Raw genomic sequence first — 6,180 nt, 5'->3', positions numbered from 1 at the left:
TACACAACAACACACAGTACAGATACACAACAACACAGTGCAGATACACAACAACACAGTGCAGATACACAACACACAATGCAGATACACAACAACACAACACAGTGCAGATACACAACAACACAACACACAGTGCAGTTACACAACAGAGCAACACACAGTGCAGTTACACAACAGAGCAACACACAGTGCAGTTACACAACAACACACTGCAGATACACAACAAGGTTCCACTTAAATTCTTGTCTCTTAAAACAGCCCTGCTGCTGGTTTAACATCCGCTAAGAGAGTGAGTGATTTATCTGCCCTCTCTGTCGCTCCGTCATGTCTCAGAATTCAGGCTGACGGCAGCTCAGCTGATTTTAGACCAACCCAGCTTTTATGCCTAAAACATCACGAGCTCTTTTAATCAAGAGCGATATTGTTGGAGGGGTCGTCCCCCCCCCTTTCACACAGATCAGAAAAAGTAGTGTCTTTTTATCTCCTCTGTCCTGTGCGGGCGTTGACGTGTTACATAGCGTGCACAGCTGCAATGCGTCAACATCTGTTTGTGCATTATAGAGATGCATCTGCAGGTCGCCCGTTATCCACCCAGCGCTTGTCACACTGGCTGTGTGAGGCCATTTCTGAAGCCTACAGAGCATCAGATCTAGAGCCTCCTGTCAACCTCAAAGCACACTCGACCAGGGGTATCGCACCTTCAACTGCTTTGCATAATGGTATGTCAATGTAGGACATTTTAAACTGCGGCCGCGTGGTCAACACCCTGCTCATTTATTCACTTTTATCTACGTGATGTCACGGCCCGTTCCATGACACATTCTGTCTTTAGTGTTTTAACAGAATGAATATTGTTGTTTCATGGAACTCCGTTTAACTCACATCTGTCTGCATGCATTACAGTGTGAGATGTTGTTATCAGTCACAAGTTGTGACTGTTATTTTGGTTCTATTGTCACTAATCAGTTCACAACTATTGTTACCAATCAGTTCATTTGATTAATAATCAGCTCTCCTGTTATTATTAATCTGTTCATACGGTTCAGCCATAAACCGGTTGGTTCATGGCTCTTTTCAGCGTTTTTCCTTCCCCGTTGAAGTTTTCCGGGGCGTTCATGCATTCAGAATGCATAGTTACACAACATGCGTCTGTGCATGGCACACATAATTACGCAATGCGTAATTACGCACATGGGAGCTGAGTGATTAGATTTTTTTGAGGCAAGCTTCTGCTTCATACGGTGTTCGAATGGACCCAGTGAGGCGAGGACAACATCCGCTTCGCCCTTAACCCACCAGCGACAGCCTTAAAGGGCAAAGCCTACACGAAATAGAACGTTGGTTACGTACTGTAACCCCAGATTCTATGAGTATAGGCGTAGCCCTTTAAGCGTCGGGCCTCACTGGCTCCTAAATGGCTGAAGAAAAAGCTATTTTTGGGAGCCGATTTCCCGCTCTTAACATAACTTATACGGACCGGGTGGGGCCCACACAGCAGGTGGGCGTGGACTAAATTTTTCAGTGCAAATGCTCCGCATAACGGGATAAACCCACTAAGCGACAGCTCTTAAAGGGCTACGCCTATACTCATAGAATCTGGGGTTACAGTACGTAACCAACGTCTTTCATCCGAGACTTCCTCAGTCTGAGGTGGTGTTTTCAGCTCAGTCTCTTAAATAGCACCTTCTCAGAGTGGATCAACCAGTTTGCTGCTGACAATCAAAACCAACTGCTCACATGATCAAGAAGGACCATCAGCCTAACAATTTTTCCTCGTCCTCTACAATGGCAGTGGGTAAATTCTGCAGCAGCTTGTTGTTGCTGATGATCATGTGGCTGCAGTACGGACTCGTTCTTCCACCTGCTGCTGTCCAGCTTTGCAGCAGCTACGCCAACATCTCCACTCCTCTCTGCACTGACATCATGGACAGTCGGACCGCTGTGCCGATCCATCTGTGCTACACAAACCGGGTCGAAGCCAGACTCGAGGTGAACCAATCCTACCGACTTGTGTGCATCCAGTGCCCTGCGGGTCTGTGCTCTTTGTGCCCCCTGATGTGCATGGTTCTGGTGCAGACCTTCCATTCTGGACTTTCTGGATGGTCAAACCATGTTGGTGCATCTGAACTTTTTCATCCATGCCAACTTCTCTGCTACTGCGTTATAAATAAATAATGATAAAGAGGTGACAGGGCCTTCTCTGTAGCAGGACCAAGACTTTGGAACGAGTTACCTCTGCTTGTCAGATTGGCCCCCTCCCTCTCGGTTTTCAAGTCCCGTTTAAAAACTCACTACTATTCAATAGCTTTCAACACAAGATGATCTGTGTTTTGATCCTTTATGTTCCACACTGGTTTGTCATTATCTGCATCGTTTTTATGTCTATATTCTGATTTACCTCATTTTGTATTTTGCTTTGTGTGTTACCTGTTGTTTTGTCTGTACAGCACTTCGGTTGGCCTTGTTGCTGTTTTAAGTGCTCTATAAATAAAGTGGTATGGTATGGTATGGTAAATAACCACATCTTCATAAACACATCTCATCATAACATATTTATGAGGACCAAGATCTACAATATAAAGTCCAACAATTATACTACTGCCACAAAGAACTCTCAGAAATATCTGGTTGTAATATTTTATTGCCGGCTGGTATTCAACCCAGTCCTGGTCCTCTCACCTCAGGTAGTACTCCAACAGATCTTAAAAACATGTCAGGTTTACATATTGTGCGTATTAATGCTCGTAGCCTCCTCCCTAAAGTAGATATTGTGAGGATTTGGGCTTCTTCTACTGGTGCTCATATTATTGTTATTTCTGAGTCTTGGTTAACTAAATCTATTCTGGACAAACATGTTTCAAAGGTTTTAATATTTATCATTCAGATCGTCCCAGAAAAGGAGGTGTAGCAATATTTGTCAGATCTAGCTTAGTAACACAACTGATATTTGCAAAATCAGCACCTAAACAATTTGAAATCTTGGCCCTAAACACTGAACTGTCTGTTGGTCAGCCGTTATCTGTTGTTGGCTCCTACAGACCTTCTACCACATCTGAAAGCCTGTTGTCTTTAATGCAGCTCTTATCTAATTTACATCCCAATGAAATGGATCTGGTAGGTGATTTTAATTTAGATTGGCTTCCTCCTGTGTCTGAGGAATAAAAAAAATTGGTTATCTTCAAATCTCAGTCAAATCATTGATGGTCCCACTCGGCCTAATCCAAAGTGTCCTACCAAATCATCTCTCCTGCATCTTATCATCAAAATGCATAAATACACTGGGTTTGGTGTTTTTACAAATGATCTGCATGACCAACAAAGTTCATCTTCAATAATCCAGGTATACAATCCAACAATTTAGACCAGACCTTCCTTAGATAGAGAACTTTACTAATTGGCTTTTATGTATGTGAATGTTCCTGTAAAGTGCCCTGAGACAACTTTGTTGTGATTTAGCGCTATATAAATAAACTGAATAGAATTGACCTGACTGAAAATTGTTGGACTGTATACTTGGATTATTGAGCATGAACTTTGTTGGTATGGAACCAGTTTGACATGACTGTCAACGAGGAAGACGGCCGGCACTGGAGGAAGGGGCGTGCCAAAGATACCATCTTAGCACCAACATAACTGGTTTGTTCCACTTTGGAGTAAGCTGTTGGGGGAAGAATCAGTTTTGTGTTGTGTGTTTCCTTGACTGATAAAGCCTTCCGGATGGAAGGTGAAACGTTTCAGCAAAAAAAAAAAAAAAAAAGAAACTGTCCAGATGACCTGACTGAAAATTGTTGGATCTAAGCGACCATTGTGTAACTGCTGCTGTTAGAAATACAAAAATGCCTCATTTTAAACCTAGAACGATTCTAAAATGGAATATGAAACATTTTTCGATGATTGACTTTGTATTCGTGTAATCTGAATTGCAGCCTCAGGAATGTCTTCAGAACACGAGTCCAGTTGGTTTTTTTATGGTCTCATTGGAATGAAAGGAACAGAACCCAACAGAACCAAACACCATCTCAGTCTAAACTATCAGCTTCATTTTACCAACAAGTTCTAATTTTTACATTCAGGGTGCATTCACACCAGCCCTGTTTAGTCCACTTTAATCGAACTCTAGCTCGTTTTCCTAGAAAGTCCGGTTTGTTTGGGGAGGTGTGAATGCGCCATCGAACTCTGTCACGGAACAAAAACGCGAACTCTGGCCCGGACTAAAACCTAGGTCTCGGTCCAGTAGAAGAGAACTCCAGCGTGGTTTGAGTACAGTGTGAATGTAAACAGACCGGGCCCCGCTCCACAAGCAGGAAGTGGAGTACAGCGCAGGACAAACAAACACACATTTCTCTTAGCTCATATGGAGCCGTCAGCTGCCTTGTGTGAAAAACAATATTCTCCATGGTCTTCTGCCTCATCTTCTGCTCATGCTGAGTCCATTGTTGAAAAATGACAAAATATAACTTCTAAAACTGCTAAAACTTGATGCCACTCCGTCTATCCATCCATTTTCTTCCGCTTATACGGGGTCGGGTTGTGGGGGTAGCAGCCTAAGTAGGGAGGCCCAGACTTCCCTATCCCCAGCCACTTGGGCCAGCTCTTCTGGGGGAATCCCGAGGCCAGCCGAGAAACATAATCCCTCCAGCGTGTCCTGGGTCTTCCTCTGGGCCTCCTTCCAGTGGGACGTGTCCGGAACACCTCACCAGGGAGGCGTCCAGGAGGCATCCTAAACAGATGCCCAAGCCACCTCAAATGGCTCCTCTCGACGTGGAGAAGCAGCGGCTCTACTCTGAGTCCCTCCCAGATGATCAAGCTTCTCACCCTATCTCTAAGGGAGAGCCCAGACACCCTGCGGAGAAAACTCATTTCGGCCGCTTGTATCCGAGATCTCATTCTTTTGGTCACAACCCAAAGCTCGTGACTATAGATAAGGGTAGGAACATAGATCGATCGGTAAATTGAGAGCTTCACCTTTTGACTCAGCTCTCTCTTCACCACGACAGACCTGTACAGCGCCCGCTTCACTGCAGACGCTGCACCTATCCGCCTATCGATCTCACGCTCCATTTTTCCCTCATTCGTGAACAAGACCCCAAGATACTTGAACTCCTCTACTTGGGGTAGGACCTCCTCCTTACCCGGAGAGGGCACTCTACCCTTTTCCGGCACAAGACCATGGCCTTGGATTTGGAAGAACTGATCTTCATCCTGGCCGCGTCGCATTCGGCTGCGAACCGCTCCAGCGAAAGCTGTTGATCACGATCTGATGAAGCCAATAAGACCACATCATCTGCAAAAAGCAGAGACACAATCCTAAGGCCACCAAAATGGATCCCCTCAGCACCTTGGCTGTGCCTAGAAATTCTGTCCATAAAAGTTATGAACAGAATCGGTGACAAAGGGCCACCTTGGCAGAGTCCAACTCTCACCGGGAACAAGCCCGACTTACTGCCGGCGATGCGGACCAGGCTCTGACACCGGTCATACAGGGACCTAACAGTCCGTATTAAAGGGCCCGGTACACCATACTTCCAGAGTACCCCCCACAGGGTTCCCCGAGGGACGCGGTCGAACGTCTTCTCCAAGTCCACAAAGCACATGTAGACCGGTTGGGCAAACTCCCACGCACCCTCCAGGACCCTGCTGAGAATGTAGAGCTGGTCCAGTGTTCCACAGCCAGGACGAAAATCGCACTGCTCCTCCTGAATCCGAGGTTCGACTATCCGACGGACCCTCCTCTCCAGAACCCCCAAATAGACCTTACCAGGGAGGTTTAAGAGTGTGATTCCCCTGTAGTTGGAACAAACTCTACGGTCCCCCCCTTTTTTTTTTATATAGATATATTTATTCAAAATGTATAACCATACATATTATACTTCCAGTGTACAAAATTTACACTTTTTTTCTTTTTTAATACACAAAACATATACATAAGAAAAAAAAAAAAAAAAGAAAAAAAGACAAACTTCAGAAATAAAATCCATCCACCCCACCCACTCTCTCCATGTAAAACACATGTAATAATATTACATTAACATTAAACATATTTTTGAAAGGCCAGAGTTAAGAGTAATGAATACAACAAAAATACCAAAAGAGATGTCACGAGACAGTGAAGATCCATAAAGATCAAATCAGACTTCCAGATCCAATCTGGTTAGTTTGTCCAGGAAAGGAGTCCATATC

The sequence above is a fragment of the Nematolebias whitei genome, chromosome 5, assembly GCF_014905685.2.
Source record: "Nematolebias whitei isolate Nwh7 chromosome 5, NemWhi1, whole genome shotgun sequence".
Taxonomy (NCBI): domain Eukaryota; kingdom Metazoa; phylum Chordata; class Actinopteri; order Cyprinodontiformes; family Rivulidae; genus Nematolebias; species Nematolebias whitei.
This window is presented reverse-complemented; position numbering follows the sequence as displayed.